The 20,000-nt window shown below is 33.8% G+C and overlaps 1 protein-coding gene and 1 long non-coding RNA gene across 9 annotated transcripts in view; one reads left to right on the top strand and one right to left on the bottom strand.

The window, feature by feature from the left end:
- Positions 1-20,000, bottom strand: part of LOC149132684 (uncharacterized) — a 451,111-nt gene that overhangs the window by 71,080 nt on the left and 360,031 nt on the right. The window contains exon 5 of one of the 4 annotated variants that reach the window (XR_016244286.1): positions 18,655-19,831. The exons of the other annotated variants lie outside the window; for them this stretch is intronic. This is a non-coding gene — a long non-coding RNA (uncharacterized LOC149132684). Of the gene's footprint in view, positions 1-18,654; positions 19,832-20,000 lie in introns of those variants that run through there. 4 annotated transcript variants of the gene reach the window in all.
- Positions 1-20,000, top strand: part of LOC106883333 (protocadherin beta-9) — a 311,641-nt gene that overhangs the window by 176,590 nt on the left and 115,051 nt on the right. The window lies entirely within an intron of this gene.

Below are 20,000 nucleotides of genomic sequence, written 5' to 3'. Positions count from 1 at the left end.
GAGATGATTTATATGTGTATGTGTATGTACATACACACACGCACACACACCTATATATATATATATATATATTTACTGACAGAGAGAGAGAGAGAGAGAGAGAGAGAGAGAAAGAAAGAAAGAGGGCGGCAGACAGAAATGATTGGCAAAAAAGAGGTAAATGAATGAGATACACAAGGAAAGAGTTTGAGACAAAAATAATGATAATTCAATTAACAGAACTGATTGAAATACATATAGACACATGCACTCACAAACATACATGCATTCGTATGTATTACACATATACACACATATAAAGGAAAATGTATATATAGGTAAATGTTTGAAGAGATTGCAAGAGAGAAAAAGTTTAATGAAATCTGTCTGTGAATGCTTGTGTGTGTGTGTGTGTGTGTGTGTATGCATGCATGCACATATGTACAAACACACATCTACTCATACAGAAAAAGATAATGCAGGACACAGATAGATAATTAGATAAGCAGGCAGGTAGATAGTTATGTAAATAGATAGATAGATAGATAAGATAGATAGATAGATAGATAGTGAGGTTGATAGATAGACAAATAGATATGCAGGACACAGATAGATAATTAGATAAACGGGCAGGTAGATAGTTATGTAGATAGCTAGCTAGCTAGATAGCTAGATAGACAGATGGATAGATAGATACGTAAGTAGATAGATAGTGAGGTTGATAGACAGACAGATTGATAGATATGAAAGAGAGGATGTGAGAGGGTTAGGAAGATGTAGGATAAATAATTATGGTGATATACTGAAAGATAAAATGAGATAAAAATGATTGAGATAGTGGTGGTGGAGAATGGGATAGAAAGTGTAAGAGCATAAAATCATCATTGAGAGACAAGTAGATTAATAGACAGATATAAATAATGAAACATAAAGAGATAGAGAGTGATAGAGTGAAGAAGTGAGAGAAAGAGAGGGAGGAAGGTGAAACCAACAGACAGATAGAGATTGAGAGAGAGAGAGAGAGAGAGAGAGAGAGAGAGAGAGAGAGAGAGAGAGAGAGAGAGAGAAGATATGGCAAAAGATGAGGAAGTTAAAGTCTGCCAGATGGAATTATCTTTAGCAAACTAAATCTTAGGGCAGAGATTCAGAATTCCTGACAAGCGAAAAGATAAAATGGCATGAGGAGCAATTGATTGTTTGCTCGGACCTAGAAACAATAGATTGCAGTGCATAGATTATTAAAAGTCTCTTGCCACATTGCATTTTTTGCAGAAATGCAGTCGGAGATGATGAGGATTTATTTAAAGATCCACCCCCAACTTCCCCACTGCTCCATCGAGCTATCTATGGTACCTCTTAAACAAGCTAGAAATGGCATATATAAAGGTGCAGGCATTGCTGTGTGGATAAGAAGTTTGCTTCCGAACCATAACGTTTTGGGTTCAGCCCTACTGCATGACACCATAGACAAGTATCTTCTATTATATCACCAAACTGACAAAAGCATTATTAGTGGAATTGGTAGATGGGAACTGAAAGAAGTCCATCATGTATGTATGTATGTCATTATTTAGTTTTATTTGAAGATTTCTTTCCAATAGAGAAGCTGCTGCTTTCTACCCTAGATCCAAGGCTTCTTCATTGGAATTTCAACATCAGCAGAGTTTTTTTCCATGTATGTGTGTATATGTGCAGTATTTGGAATCAATGCATGTACAGATGTATATGTTTTGTTTTATATATGTATTCTCTTGCATATAGTTGCATGTCTAGACATGCACATATATACCTAAATGATAAACTTCTGGAAAGTTTTACAAATTTGTATGGTTCCAGTGATGGCTTGGATCTGTAGATTTTAAATCAGCTTTGCCCTTTCTGGTTGTGTGAAACCTAATTTCTCAAGATTGATACTTTGGCAGTGTGTTATATATCCCAATGCTCCTATGTATGTATGCATGTGTGTGTGTGTGTGTGTGTCCTTGTGTTGACATCACCTGATAGTTGTAAGCAAGTAGTCTTTTTGTTAGATATGTGATGCATTTGGTTATAGGTTCAGTCTTACTGTAAGCCTTGGGCTGACCACTTCCTTGTGAGTGAATTCAGTAAATGAAACTGTGCTGAAGCTTGTCATGAGTATGTGTGTGTGTCATGAATATGAGTATGTGTCATGAGTATCTGTGTTTTGCTTTGCCTCTAACCCACTGTAGTGTTGGTTTATTTACATCTTTGTAACTTAGCATTTCCGCAAAAGAGACTTTAAAAAAAATGAGTATTGTTTTTTTGATCTGTTCAACTAAAATCCTTCAAAGTGGTCCCCCACCATGACTGCAGTCCAATGACTGAAGCAAGTAAAAGATAGATGATTACAAATATGGACATGAGTAAATATTTGTGAATCAATGTCTGAGTTTATATATATCTATTTTCTTATGTGCTTTATCTTTGATGGATACATAGATTAATCTCTTCATTGCAAATCTACAGACTGGAAAAAAAGTGCTTATGTTAAGAGCACGGTATTATAAATGTAAGTCTTATAATGCAATAGAAGTTGTTTGTTATTAATGTTGTTATTGTTGTTTTGTTATCCAAAATATGTGATGTTACTGTTTTGTGGGGTTTTTTTTAGCACCAGGTCAGTACTAATTCAGTAGACATTTAATCAAAGGTGTTCCAACTGTAACCATTCTGCCATTTTACTAGGCACAGCACACTACACCTGAATCTACTTTATCCAATGTGCCTTTGTTTTCTAATAAAGAATGATGTACTATGAGGGAAATTTGTATGCATATGTGAGTGTGTACATGTGTGTGTATCATCTTTTATTTGTGTCATTACATTGAATTCATGATGGAACACCACCTTGAATTTAAATCGAACAAATCAACCCCATTACTTGTTTTTTTTTTAAAACCTGATACTTATTCTATTGGTCTCTTGCACTGAACCACTAAGTTACAGAGATGGATATACACCAACACTGATGGTTAAATGGTAGTACGGGGGTGGGGGACAAACAGACAAAAACACACATTTTATATACATACATACAAATATATATATGATGAGTTTCTTTTAGTTTCCATCTACCAAATACAGTCACAAGGAGCTTGAGGAGTGTGAGGACATGCATCGTCATGGATCAAAATTGGGCCATCTCTATTCACTAGTCTGGGCTGCTTCTTTTACAAATTCTCATGTATATAATTGATTTCCTGGCAATATGATGTTGCTGTTACCATTTTTCCTTGTTGCAAAACTAAATCATGAATAACCCCCTTTACAGATCACCATACAGTAACCATTTACTTTTTTTAGGGTGCAATGGTGGGTTTGGGTAGTGTGTAGGTGACTCACCTATTGTCAATGAGTATCCATTTCTCATCACAAGCAATGATTTGATGCAAAAATGGTCTTTTTCCTGTCAAGAAAGCAATAAGGAACACACTTCAAGGTGTCTGTTTTTGAATCTCGTTCAGTTGATGTAGAACAAATCTATTTGTTTTCTTGACTTTTCCAATTTTTTGCATGTGTCCAAAAACAGTTGTGCGAGATGTTTGGAGTTCTGATGAAAGTTTTCAAACCTTTGTTCTCGGGTTTTTTTCAACCAAAGCATTTAATCGATCATGCTGGATAACTGATTTTGGTCTGCCCCTTGGTTTATTTTCAAGGCTATCATCACCTGAACGAGAGCTTTGGAACCATCTCTGAACACTTCCGATGTCAATAAAACCATTACCGAAGTCCTGCTTGATATTCCGTAGAGCTTCTGCGGCAGAGTGACCCAGTTTGTACTCATACGAGAAAATCACTTAACATTGTTTGGTTGTTATCATTTTCATAAGGTCTGTGGGTACGAATTTTGTATACCAATATTGTTGTGAAAGAAAAAGAGTCAAGATTAAATGCAAGGTATACATAATTCAGTTTTTAAATGACTGAACTAACAAGCAATTAAAAATGCAACATTTCATGTGAAACAACCTAATAGAATAGGTAGAATATTTTGGACAGATATGGTTGATTTAAATGCTAAAAGGCTATACATTGTGAATTTAGTTAACAGAAATTGTTCATAAATCCAATCTTTATGTGTATGTGCATGTGTATGTGTGTATGCATGAGTGCGTGTATAGATACATATGTGTATGTGTGTGTGTGTGTGTGTGTGTGTGTGTGCGTGTGTTTATTTACATATATATATATGTATAGTTTCATATTGACATAGACATAGGCACATTTTGCTGATATATATTGGTGTTAGCTATAAACAACAGTGTGAAATATGTTGCTCTTCAAATGAAATGCTGTACATTGAATTCCAGACATTTCCTTGTCACTGTTGCTTTGCAAATGGAAAGAACTGATTGACTTGAAGGAAACCTGTCAATATTGATGCTGTTCTTTATAAAAGTTTGCTGCAAAATAAAAAGGAAATAATATAAATATGTGTAATGATTCTCATTGTCATCATCATCATTTCACACATGTGTTTTCCATACTGGTGTGTGTTAGATGTTCTGACAAAAACTGATGAACCAGAGGACAGGACTGAGTTCCAGTGCCTGTTTGGCCTAATCTCTATGCCTGGACGCCCTTTCTAATGCAAATCCCTTCATCACTTATACACACACACACACATGTGTGTGTGTGTGTGTATAAGGTGCCACATAAAAGCACCCAGTACACTCTAAAGTGGTTAGCATTAGAAAGGGCATCCAGCCATAGAAACCGAACCAAAACAGACTATGGAACTGGGTGTGGCTGCTGGCCTTGCCAGTTCCTGTCAAGCTGTCCAACCCATGCTAGCATGGAAATCGGATGTTAAATGTAGATGATGATGATGATGATGATGATGTATATATATATATATATATATATATATATATATATATATATATATATATATATATATATACATACATACATACATACATCTGTAACATGTTGAAAACAAAGAGACCTATAGGACAGTGGACAGTGTAGTCCTGGATATATTAAAAGATAGAGTGGTTACAGATAGACTACTTTTTATATTGTCAGTCAGCTATGTCAGGACTGACCTAGGTTTCATAATCAACAGCTACTGACATTTGTACAAAATAGATTAACCACTATTAGAAGCCAACCAGAGTACCCAATTCATGTGTGACAATGAAGGCTTGCTTTAATGGATCAATATAAGTGGGAGGTAAGTTCTGTTACTTAGGCAACCTTAATCAGTACTGGTTGTTGAGATTGAGTCAATCACAACAGAGTGACTAGAGTTGGCAGCAAACAAGGATAGCCACTAGAATTGGTAGGCTAGTGATGATGGTCTGCATGTTAGATTGGAGATTAAAACAAGAAGAAAAATAGAGGGAAAAAAAAGCTAAAACAAAAGACGAGTTAATCAGTGTAGTTTGAGATGTAAAAATTTCTTAGGCTGAAAATGACTCTTGTTGCTTATTAAATGAAAGGATTTTTACCTTCCTACAACATATTTTATATATATCATCATCATCATCATCATCATCATCATCATCATCGTTTAGCGTCCGTTTTCCATGCTGGCATGGGTTGGACGGTTTGACTGAGGTCTGGCGAGTCAGATGGCTGCACCAGGCTCCAATCTGACCTGGCAGAATTTCTACAGCTGGATGTCCTTCCTAATGCCAACCACTCCGAGAGTGTTGTGGGTGCTTTTATGTGCCACCAGCACAAGGGCCAGTCAAGCGGTACTGGCAGCGGCCATGCTCAAATGGTGTTTTTTATGTGTCACTTGCACAGGACCCAGTCCAGCGGCACTAGCAACGACTTTGCTCTAATGTTTTTTTTCCCGTGCCACCAGCACAAGTGCCAGTAAGGTGATGCTGGTAACAATCACGCTGTGTGTGTGTGTGTGTGTGTGTGTGTGTGTGTCTATATATATATATATATATATATATATATATATATATATATATATATATATACACACACACATATACACATACAGTGTTGATTACTGGAAGGAAAAGTACTTGGTACCATAGAGATACTATAGGAGTTGTAATTAGCCTGAAGACCTTGCACACCAACAGGCAAAACTCAGAGTAGCAAGAGACTGACTCAGCCAATATATAAAAAAATATATATAACCATATAATCATTATCATCATAACAATTTAATGTCCGTTTTCTGTGCTGACATGGGTTGGACAGCTTGACATGCAACAAACCAGTAAATTAGGTATCCGCAATAGTATATTAGGGGCCCCTGAAAAAATTTTGCTTTTAATGTATGTATTGGTATGTGTTGCAAAAAACAGGTAGGTTTCTTTCTCCAATGTTTGACATAGTTCAACCTACACAATTTAATGTGAAGATGTAAAAAAAAAAGGTATTTTGAAAGAAGTTCCTATAAAACTAGCTTTTAAACATCAAATGGCTATGGGGGTCCACCAGAATAAAATAGTAATCAAAGGGGTCCATAGATAAAAAATGGTTAAGAACCCCTCTTATAAACAAATCATCTGTGTAGGTTGTTCAACAAGATTTTTTGAAACACATCTGCCATTTTCATAAAGGGATTCCACCCCTACAAGATATCTTTCTTCAATGGTTCTACCGATCCTCCAATCTAGATTGGTACTTTAGCAAGTATGCTAACCACCCCAACAAACCTTAACTATCATTCTTCATGCAGAAAGGCATACCTAGAAAATTCTTCTTTGTCATTCATTCCATTGCCTTACCATTTATATTCAATGCTATTGGTAAATTAAATGAACACATCACTTGAGGAATTTTCTGTTGTGTCTTGAGGCAGCAAAATATTCTATGCTTTATTCTCAGTTCACATAAGTGAGCAGGTTTCTAAAGAATATTTATTACCAAATGGTTATGTAATAAGAAGTTTGCTTCCCAACTACATGGTTCTGAGCAAGTGTCTTCTACTATAGCTCTAGGCCAACCAAAACCTTGTGAGTTGATTTGGTAGATGGAAGCCAAAAATCTGAAAGAAGCCCGTTGTGTGTTGTGCATGTGTATGTGTATGTGTGTGTGAGGTTTGATCAAAAAGTATTGAGACTGGTGCTATAAAAAGAAAGCTACAAAACATCAGTTTGGCATTTAATCTCCTTCCAAAGCCGCATAATTTATCCAGCCTTGTCTCCATTGATGGGAGCATTCCTGGAACTCCTTTTTGGGGATAGTGGGCAGCTGCCTCATCACATTTTCTTGGATTTTTTTTGATCAAGGAGAAATACATCCTTACTTGGAAACTGGTGAGGATTGCTAACAGGTAAAGCATTTGGCTGTAGAAAATCTGCCTCAACAAATTCCATCTGACCCAAGTGAGCATAGAAAAAATGGATGTTAAAGCAACGATGATGACGATCAATCAGGATAGATGCTTTAGCAAATATGTTAGCCCTCCACCTCACTTTAACTATACATTCTTCATGCAGAAAGGTATCCGTGGTAAATTCTCCCATGTCATTTATTCCAATGCCTTATCTATTTATGTCAATGTTTTAAGTAAATTAAATGATCACATGCGCTTGAGGAATCTTCTTTTGTGTTTTGGGGTAGCAGGATATTCTATGCCCCCTTTCTCAGTTCACTTAGGTGAACAGGATTCTAAAGAATATTTATTACCTATTGTAGACTAGCTTCTCATCCAGTGGAAGATTTATCTCTCTCTCTCAGCTATTTAACACTTCTCATTCCAGAGCTAAGCAACATATTTATGAACTGCTATTGATAATATGGAAACACTGGAGATAAATATATATATATATATATATATATATATATATATAAGCAGTTTCTTCATAATTTTCTTTAGCAATAAAATATTTAGATAAACATTTATAAGGATAAAGATTTAAAAAGGCTTTACATAAATCAGTTATGAAGAAAGAAAGGAGCTTATTGAATATAGCAGACATTACAAGTAGAATGAAAGGAAAGGGGGGTGGTGAGGGACTTATAATCAGATGATTTGTGAGTCACATAAACTCATGGCTGTACAAAAGACACAGACTCACACACATGCGCACTCGCATATCCATACTCACACAGATGCGCACACATATAAACACATGCACTCATACAATCACACACAAGCACTCACATACATATATGCACTTATAGTACTTAATGTTCAGAATCTAAAGAAGCAAACTAATAAGAAAAAAAAAAACTTTAAAAAAATCCAGTTTCTTAATTTAGTATGAAGATCCAGAAAATCAGATGCTATTTGTATGAGAACAAATCTAAGTGGCATCGTCCATCGACAAGAATGGATAAATGGAACATAGAATAAGATAAGATGGCATTGGCATCAGAGATCAGTCAATAAATATTTGCTGAGAGATGTAGCCATGTGGCAAAACATTTGCTTCACGATTACATAGTTCTGGGTTCAGTTCACTGTACAGCACCTAGGGCAAGTATCTTCTACTATAGCCTTGGGCCCACGAAAGCCTTTTGAGTGGATTTGCTTGACAGAAGCTGTATTGAAGCCCATTGAATATATGTATGTCTACATATATCTATGTGTAGGTAATTATGCGGATAAACAAATTAGATGTTGGATCTATTAATATAAATATCTATAAATCTATACTTAAATATTCATCATCTGAAAGCCCCCACTTTTTGCTTTCTCTTGTTTTGCATGTATACATATATGCTTATTTTGTATTTCATACCCAAACTGTTATATTTAGTATATCTAATTTGTTTATCAGCATGATTGCCTCCATATCTGCTCAACTTGATTCCTCTTATAGTCATTCTTTACCCTGTGGAATTGATCCCCTGTAAAGACATTGGAGTCTAAGTTTGAGTCCTTTGAGCACTACTAAGTGTTTACTATACTTAGAATCTCTGGATCTTGTCTGTTGACTATATATCTATGTGTATGTGTGCATTTGTATCTTTCTCCCACTATCTCTTGACAACTGGTGTTGAGTTATTTACTTCCCCATGACTTAATAATTCAGCAAAGAAGACAGAATAGGTTTAAGAAATAAGTACTGGGACTGGTTTGTTCCACTAAACTCTTCAAGGCTGTTCTCCACCATGGCCACAGATCAAAGACTGAAACGAGTAAAAGATAAAAGATACACACACACACACACACTTTCTCTCTCTCTCTCTCTCTCTCTCTCTCTCTCTCACACACACACACATACTCAAACACACATGCATACACTGACACCCAACTACACATGCAGCTGCTATTATAGATAGTCAAGAGTTGACCAAAACTTTACAAGTAAAATTTAGTCAATCTATAATACTGCAACACATTTCGCCCAGCGTGATAATGTTTCTGCCAGCTCGCCACCTTGAAACTTCTGTACAGTTTCTATGTATGCAATTTCACTCAGAAGATTAATCTGAGGTTATATGAAAAAAATCATTTGCTCAAGATGTCACACAGTAAAACTGAACCCAAAATCTCATGGTTATGGAGTGAACTTTTTAATCATATGGTTTCAATTGCACTTGTATTCAATCAGAATAAAACTTTTTCCCCATGCTTTGACCCAATAAACCTACATAGAGTGCTTTTTTCTGTCTTTACCCCCCAACATTTAAATCTTTCATTTATCCTTCTTCTAGAAATGTCACACTAAGTACTTCTATAATAAATATAATAGAATATGTCGAGGTAGGCTGAATGTTTTATAATATTTTGTGGTTATTACTCATAACTGTTTACACATGTTATTTTCCAAGCTAGAAAGGTCTAGATGTTTTGTTTTTACTCTTTTCCATGCTTTGTTACAACTGCTGAATCTATTTTATTTTACACGACTGGATGCTCTTTCAAACATCAACCATTGAGCCATGAAATGTGAGGTCTTTTGCACAAAATAAAAAAAGGAAATATTGCGCCAACCGTCTCACAAGCAAAGCAGCATTTCAGCTTTAATGTTATGTTAAATGTGGCTTTACTTATACACACACAGAGCCAGCCTTGCATACATAAGAACCTTGGTTTCTGCATTAAAGAAATATATAATTTTGATTCTCATAAATGATAACTATTGCTGCTAATGATAAAGGTGTATACATACATACTAGCTGGTACATAGATTCTTACATACATATATGTGCCTACACACACACACACATCATATATATATATATATATATATATATATATATATATATATATATACATACATACATATATATATATATATATATATATATATATATATATATACAAACATGTATACATTTAACGTAATTCACAAGCCGCATCAGCATGACCCAACATGAGATAAAACCAGGCTTTTATATTGCATGTACAGTCCCTCTGACAGATAATTTTTATCTATTCTCAATTTTATTCACAAGCTTCAGGTTGACTCACAGTTAAGGTAAAAGACAACTTGCCCAAGATTTCTACATTGTGAAATTTCATCTGGAACCTCATAGCTTCGAAGTAAACTTCTGCAACACTCAGTCACACCGGTCTGCACAACCCCAACAATAACATTATCCTAACAACAGCAAGCATAATATCCTCCTCCTCCTCCTCCTCCTCCTCCTCCTCCTCCTCCTCCTCCTCCTCCTCATCATCATCATCATTCACATCGTCATCGTTTTAACATCCACTGTTTTCATACTTGCATATGTCAGATGGAATTCATTGGAGTAGATTTTCTATTGCCGGGTGCCTTCCCTTTCACCCATCCTTACTTGTTTCCAAGTATGGTAATATTTTCCCCATGACCAGATATGTTAGGTCATGAAGACTGCAAACGAATAATGTCTCTTGAATGGTTTACAACTGTCACATGATGTCAAGATGTGCAGGCACACACAAACATACATATGTGTGTGTGTGTGTGTGTGTGTGTGTGTGTGTGTGTGTGCATATATATCTTTATCATTTATCTTTTACACATTTCACTCATTGGACTGTGGCTATCCTTAAAGGGTTTAGCCAAAGAAATTGACCCTAGTGCTTATTTATTTTACAGTCTGGTATTTATTCTATTGGTCCCTTTCAGGGAATTGTCACATTATGTGGACATAAACAAACCGATACTGGTTATGAGGCAGTGAGGGGGACAAACACAAACACACACAACAGATTTCTACACAGTCTTCATCAACTAAATTCACACACAAGGTTTTGGTCGGCCCAGGGATATAGTAGAAGCCACTTTCTCAAAGAAGATAAAATTGTAGGTATAAATTACCCTACACTTAATCAATATACATTTGAGATTTCAAGTAGTGATACAAGGATATTCCTTTAAATGGGCATATGACCAATCACTGTTGAGGAGAGATGTATAACTAATCAAATTGACTACTCACTTTTATTGGGTTTTATTTTATTGATCTGGTATATTGTAGCATACCTTAATTTGTCTCACTCCCATATCTGTGCAATGACAAATCAAAAACTGCTCTTCTGAAATATTCCATTAATCTGTTAGCATTCATAATTCTAATGGCATTTGATGTGTTGATATGTTCACATAGAAATAATGAAAACAGGCAAGTGTTTTCATTATTAACACCACTACTATTATTATTATTATTATTATGTTTATGATTAATATTATTATATTATTAATCAGTAGGCTTACTTTTATTGCTTGTTTTCACTGCACAACTGAGCATAGCTCTACATGCCATGAGTACATGTTGTGTTTTTGTTTGCTTTTCAATTTTCTATTGAACTGGAAGTACTCTCTGTAGTAGGTATGTCGTGTCTTTAAGTGCTAATTTCTGTATCGTGTGTATACCCTGTTGCTGCTATTATAGAAAACGATTTCCTGTGCAACATACGTTTGCATTTTCTGGGTACCAATGATAACTTAATCTGGACAAATTTCAATAAAAATACCTTTATAGTAATTTATACTCAACCAGTTTGAATACCAATGGGTTAAATCATTTTCTTAAATTAACAATTTTCCCTGAAAGTGCAGACATGGCTGTATGGTTGAGAAGCTTGCTTTGCAACCATGTGATTTGGGGTTCAGTCCCACTGTGCAGCATCCCAGGCAAGTATCTTCTACTGTAGCTAATGGGCCAACGAACATACACACACTTTTCAGCACCCCTTCCTATATTCATCTAACAAATGTTAACATAGGAAAACAGATGTATAAAAGTAATGAAACAGTATATATTTTGATAGTACAAACAGGAAGAAGAGTACTCACTGTGTTTGGTAAAGACTATTTGGAGGTGAAGTTTCATTCTGTTATTACTCTAAATTTAGTAGCCTTGGTTAAACTAGTGGTATTCAACTTTGGCCCATATGAAATTTTGTTGTTAAAATCTATTTTAATTTTTTTAAAGCAGTTCCAAATAAAATTTAATTATAAAAATGCTGCAGGTTTTTTTTTATACACAGCAAATGGCTATGGAGGTCCAGTAGAGTTAAATGGGAATCAAAGGAGCCAATAGGTTGAGATTCACTGGGTTAAACCAATGAAGACTGAAATAAACTGGAAACACAGCCATTTCTATTCTTAAAGTGAGAAACTCTGAGTATGAACTAATAATGTATTTTGTATCTGATTAATACTGAAAGTATCTGAAATATATCAATAATAACTTAAGAAGTGCTATTTTTTATAAATTATTTTACTTGTTAAATGATAGATATAAAGCAGTTACATTCGAGTGTATATACATTCAAATATAACTGCTTTATATCTATCACATACATACATACATACATACATACATACATATATACATATATATATATATATATATGTATATATATATATATATATATATATATATATATATATATATATATATATATATAACATATTCATGCATTTACACACATTTACAAATGCATTCACATTTGCAAGCATACATCTATGACTTGATTCTTTTTTAATGTAACAATATATTAAAATGCGATGACACAACAGAGATTGTATAATATGGATTTGTGTAAATTAATCCATTGCATTCAGAGCAGATGGCACCACTAAACATACTCAATAAGCCATAAAGCATAAAACTAAGTGATAGATGATATCTGTATCTCAGATAATGACACTGAAAAAACGTAACACTATTTTAGAATGACTCTCCTATCATCCATTCTCTCTCTCTCTCTGCTTTATCTATCCCACTACTCTCATGTATACACAACAAATTAGTTTCAAAAATAATTTTCTTACTAGTCTCACTAGGCTTAAATTTTCAGTTTCATAGTCTACCATTGTATTAGTTGGCACCATTGATACCTTTCACTTGCATTAAGAAGACAAAAACAAAAAAAAGTGGCGGGGGGGTGTGTGATAATAATAGAATACTGAATGGAAATGAATATACATAACAGTCATGACTGTGTGGTTAAGAATCTTGCTTCCCAGCCATGGCAAGCATCTTCTATAATAGCCCTGGGCCAACCAAAGGGTCATGAATGGGTTTGGCAGATGGAAACTGAAAGAAACCTATCGTGTGTGTGTGTGCATGTCTATCTATATATATATATAGATATATATATATATATATATATATGTGTGTGTGTGTGTGTGTGTGTGTGTGTGTGTGTGTTCTTCAGGCTCTTTACACTCTGAACTCAGAGTGTAAAGAGCCTGAAGAACTATCATGAGGCATTTTGTTCAGTATTCTAATGATTTGCCATTCCACTATCTTTACATAGTGGCACCGACTTGAAAACTACATGAACAGCACCATTGTTAAGAAGCTTGCTTTGCAGCTGTTCCGTTTCAGACTTACCCCACTGTGTGGCATTTTTGGAAAGCATCTTTTACTAAAGATCGGAGTCAATCAATGCCTTGACTATGCATTTCGTTGTCAGAAACTGTGTGGAAGCCTGTCATGGTATGTGCGTGTCTGTGTGTGTTTTCCCATGCTGCTTGCCAACCAGTGTTGGTTTCATTACATCACCATAACTGAACAGTTCAACAAAAGGGTTGGATAGAATAAGTATAAGTACCAAACTTCTAAATAAGTACTAGTGTTGATTTGTTCAACTAAACCTTTCAAGTGCTGTCCCAGCATGGCCACAGTCCAAAGACAGAAATAAGTAAAAGATAAGAGATGATAAACAGAGTTGTCTTTCCATTAAAATTGCTTATTTTTTACTCGCCCTTCTTTACTTCTTCTTGCACCTTTTCTCTGTCATCTCTCTTTTACTTTCTCTTTCATTTTGCAAAATGAAAGAGAAAGTAAAACCCCCACTCTTCTTCTCTATTAAAGATAGCTATGGAAATAGATAGCTGAGTTTATGTAATGCTTCAAATTTTCATAATTTTTTTGAAATTTTTTTTTTTGCTTCTCTTTATTTTTCTTCTTCATTGTCTTCCTCTTCTTCTTTCCACCTCTTCTTCATCCTTCAAAAGTATATTAAAAATAAAATGGGTGAAGTAGAGATGGGATTGTGTTATCTTGAAGATAGAAACCTCATCACTGAAACAGTTTTAGTAACTGTGTGGTGCAGTGTGTTGTGTGTGGGGCAAGTTTAATAATGAGGGGGTAATGGTGTTTCTAAGAATGTAGTTGGTAAAAATGAGAGAATAAATATATTCATGTAGTTACTTTTTATTTATTCTATCATACATTTATTTTTGAAAATTTTTCTTTGCATTTTAAATTTAAACTTTTATTTACCAAAACCATCTGAAATTTGGCAGCAGGTTCCTGAACATACTGGTAGTATTTTTCTGAAATAATCTACAATTTCATCATCAGCATCTTTTGTTGTTGTCTTCATCATTATCATCATAAATATTGATCCCTACTACTGGAACAAGACCTTAAATCGAGTGGTATAGCTGATTAAATCAATTTCAGTTTTTGACTAGTGCCTTACTTTATTGATATCCATTAAATGACTGGTACTGTTTCTTATCAACCTTGGAATGATGAAATTAATGTTTCATTCCAGTGGGATTTGAATTCAGAATGTAAAAGAGGGCATAACTCAATACTGCAAGGCATTTTGTAGTTGTATGTTTTATTAACTGCGAAATATGATTTATTAACTGATGTTTTATTAACATATTTTCTCAATGACCTGAGGTTTTTGTCCTAATGCACTTGTTTAACTAAGGTTCAAAGCAAAGAGGACTTCTTGCATAAAGTAAGAAATAGAGAATTCTAAAATATTCTGAAAATATTGATAATGGCACTTAACTTAGAAGTAGCCATGCTTATAGCAACTTCTTTTTTTCTTTTAGCTTACTTAAAATAATCTTCCACAACAGCATAGATATTACAGAATTTTTCATATGAGTACTATAAAGATTTTATATTCTACATCCCTAGGCTTTGCACTTGATTTTGCTTGTCCTAACTTTGCTGAAATTAATCTAACTAATACAGACTCTACTACTCACTTTAACTGTAATTATACATTCCCTAAAAAATACCCTTTGAGCTCTTTTCAATAAAGTAGATAATGTATTAATATTAAGTACAAACAGCTAACCCCACTAGTGCATATACTGTACTTACAGGTATTTCTTTCATATTTCACTATAATCAACATACCTGTTCATTCAAGAAAATCACCAGAAGCACTTCTGTTTCACTTTCTAGTTATACTTAGAATTTAAAGATTTCAAATGCACAATATAACTAAATCTGAAAAATTATTTCTTGCTCTAAATTATTTACAAGGAATAGAAAACTATGCAATCTCTGTGCCACAGAGGCTTATAAAATAGTCTTTGCTAAAATAGGTTTGTACCATCATAAAATTTCAAGACAAATATTTTCAGCATCTTTCTTTGCCTGACAGGTAAATATCTAAGTAGAAAATTTCAGCTTCCTATTTGACTTGTATTATTTTTGCCATTTAATGATTTACAGCACACATATATATTTAATCAATTTTTTTTACAATATTTAGTGTATATTGATAGGCCAGTTATTGTAGTGTTTGTCCTGAGATAACATCACTTATGGATATGCTTTGTTAAAAACAAAATTAATAATCAGAGGAAAACAAAAAGAAAAATAACTCCTACAATGATCAGTGAAAATGTCAGATACATTTCAGCAATTTTGGGCTTTTTCAGTGACATGTACTCATAACCAGGCATATGCCTGGATAAAAATTCATCAGTCCTGATATAGGTAACAATAAATACTGAACAAGTCCTGATATAGGTAAAAATTCATTGACATCACAAATAGCTGAATAAAAATCTTGTATATGCAATTGAGGCTGTATTAAATTAAAATAGTTATCTTAATATCATACTTAATGTCTATACTTTGCTGATAGGCCAGTTGCAGTGGTATCAGTCCATTTCATGACTGACAGTTTTTTATACGTAATTTTTTAATGTTCTATTCAATATAATAATTTCCATTTTTTTTTTTGCTAAATTAATCTGTTACTTTTTTTTACCTAATCTAATTTATTTAGTAATTCTCTCATGTTTGCTAACTTGGTTAATACATTACCATCCTTACTCAGGTATGGTTATCTCAGATAATCTCTCTTTGTGGCCACCACTTCTTCTCTTGTTACATCTTCACACTGATGATCTACGTAACCAACACTTAACCAGTATCTTGCTCTACATCTCTATTCATGATTGCAATGAGTATTTGTGACTTTCCCCAATTCCACTAGTCACCCTATCTACTTACCCAAAGTTTCTGTCCTTTATTTTACTCTAACATGGATGCATCTCTATTTTTTATGTTTCAGTCATTATACTGAAGCCATGTTGGGGCACTACCTTAAAGGGTTTTAGTCAAACAAATTGACCCTCATACCTATTCTAAGTCTGGTAGTAAGTTTATCAGTGTCTTTTGCCAAACCCCTAGGTTGCAGGAATATCAAGCTGTTGTGAGAGTCAGACATAAATGCAAACACACACACACACACACACACACACAAGTTTCCTCACAGTTTTCATCAACCAGGTTCACTTACAAGGCATTGATCAGCCTGAAGCAAAAGTAGAAATACTTGTGTAAGATGCTGCTTGTATAGGTGCTCAATGTGCCACACGTCAGGTGTTGAAGTGGTCACAGAGCAATGTGAAAAGAACTGTTTTATCCAAGAACACAATGCAGTACCCAGTCCAGGAATTAAACCTAGTATCTTGCTATCAAGAGTGTAACACCATAACCACTAGACTCTATGTCCTCTCTCTCTGTCCCTCTCTCTCTCTTTCAAACACGCATATATATATATGTAGAATTATCGCTGTCGGTAAGTTTCATATTATTTCATTTGTATAGGTCTTTTCCTCCTGATGTTTCAATATTATGAAGTACTTTAACAGAATTTTAAGGGTCAACCAGTTTGAAATTTAACTATTACATTTTAAACAATTTTAGATGGATATTATAATTTAAAATTTCTTTAATAGGAAATGAAGTGAGATAATGTAACACTTTATATTACAGTTATTTTTCATCGTTATCATTTAGAGTTTCATTTTATGCATAAGTAATTAGGACTTGATGTTTTTGGAGATATATATTTCCTGTAAGCTTTTTTTCTGATATAAATTATGGATGTTATTAAGTATGGATGTGCTAATAAGGTGGCTGTTGTTGTACATATGCAAGTGTGTGAGAATTAGCTTTTAATTGCCTGGTTTGTGCTTAAGTGTATACATGCATTCTTATGCTTGTATGCATATGTATATTTTCTTATATATATATATATATATATATATATATATATATATATATATATATATACACACATATATACATATGTGTGTGTGTGTGTGCAAATATGTGCGCAAATATATACACACACATATACATACGTATATGTGTGTGCATATGTATGCATACATACACATGCGTGTCTGTGTACCTCTTTGATCCTTCATTAATTTCTTTATTTTTTTTCCCTTTATTTTACATCACTGTCTCCCTTTTATCTCTGAATTCTATGAATTCTTGCAATGGTTATTTCCCTTTTTCCTGTAATATCCCTAATTTAAACACCTCACTTTTTGACGTTGCCTTTTCCAAAAACAATTTCTTGTGATATGATTGAATTTATTGTTTTTATATATTTCTTTATTCAATTAACTCCACCCCTTACAGTTATATATGTTCTTCTACAATATTTCCCCATATAGATCATTTCCCCTACCCATCTTGGCATTAATATATGGTGTTCGCTAGAGATATTTTTTTGCCATCCCTTTATTTTTTATTTAGTTAGTTAGTCTGGTAATTTTTCTGGAATCCCAATTTATATATATATATATATATATATATATATATATATGTGTGTATGATGGGTTCATATATTCCTTCTACAGTTCTCTGAATAGCATTTTTAATAGCTAAAACAAATTGCATTTTTTAATGAAAATGTAAATAAATACTGTACCATCTGTAATTAGCATCAAGTTCTTTTGAATTTTTGATTTACTTGTCAAATGATTGTGTTCTCTTTTTCTCTCACTCCCATATGTACATACATACATACAAGTGTGTGTGTGTGTGAAAGAGAACATAAACATTAGACTAGGAAATCAAAAACTGTGGTTGTGTGTGAATGAATATGTGTATGTGAAGTTGTGTATGAGTGTATATATATATATATATATATATATATATATATATATATCTATCTTTTCCCTAAAACTATATATATATATATATATATATATATATATATATATATAATATATATATATATATATATATATATATATAATACACATGTGTGTGTGAGTATATCTCTCTCTCACTCTCTCTTTCATATATGTGTAGGTGCATGTAATCAATAAACATTGAATGACCATTTTTTAATGTTGTGTGATTGAGACAGAATTTAAGGCAGAGTTTCTATGGCCAAATGCCCTTCCCATTGCCAGACTTCACCTAGTTCCAGGTGAGGTAATATTTCTTTATGACCATGGAAGACTGGAAACAAAAAACGTTGCTTGTAATGATTGTGATGCTTGTTTACAACAATCACATGATCTCAATTTATGACAATACTTCTCTGCAATTATTCTTTCATTTCAGTTTAATATTCCATGATAGATAGTACACTTCATGTCCCACTGAACACAGAAATTAACTTAATATTGGGGTGTAGTCCTGATTTGAGGATATGTTCTGTTTTTTTTTGTTTTTTTTTGCATGCTAACCCTTGTTTTCATTGAATATATTTATAGCGAACTCACTTTTCTATATTTGTGAATACACTGTCTTGGAAAGGTTCAGTAGCAAGTCTAGGCTTCAATGATAAGCTGAGGGCAACACTTTGGTTAAGATGCAAAGCAGCTAGATGATGGGGAACCCACTGAACAAATTTAGTCACTTTTCCTTGAAAAAATAACATAAATATGTCATTCTACAGAAAGGTGTTGAGTGATCCTTCAATTTAATTAGTGACTGTTTTTATATAACTCTACATTAGAAAAATCTTGTGTGTATATATATATATATTATTGAATATATATGCATGTGTCTAGAGGTATGTTTGTGTGTGTATGTGTGTAACATAAAAACAAGAAATAATGTGAGTACAAGACACATTCACAGTTAATATGATTAGGTTTGATGCTCAATGAAGAATGGAAAAAGTAAAAGTTACGGATGCTAAAGGAAATTACAAGCAAAAGAGGGAAGAGAGAGAAAAGAAGAAAGGAGATGAAAAAAAGAAACCCAGGAAGAAAAATGCACCTGGGTTAGGTTAGTGTGTGTTCAACCTTTTCATGCGTGTGTGTGTGTAAAAAATTACTAAGGGATTAGTAATCTGGGCAAAATACTTCTTAAGCTCTCTGCTAACTTTTGTTAGTTTGATGTATTTACATCAAACTAACAAAAGTCTTCTGATTGGTACAGAACTCCGGGTAATCCAAAGGCGAGATCTGAAGTTGAAGTCCATCACCAGTCGACTCTGTAAATACATGGTTGCATTAGCAAGTTAATGTGGTATGTTTTCACAGAGTGATATACAAAGAAAGGCATAAATAATGGATTTTACACATTTATTTATTTGTACGTCATAGACTTACAGTTGCTTCTGATATGCATTTTAGGTGCGTTCATAGTTCCATTTACTCAAC

Source organism: Octopus bimaculoides, chromosome 14, assembly GCF_046866305.1.
Source record: "Octopus bimaculoides isolate indiv1 chromosome 14, ASM4686630v1, whole genome shotgun sequence".
Taxonomy (NCBI): Eukaryota; Metazoa; Mollusca; class Cephalopoda; order Octopoda; family Octopodidae; genus Octopus; species Octopus bimaculoides.
Note: the sequence above shows the minus strand (reverse complement) of the source record. Positions and strands in the feature narration are given on the sequence as shown.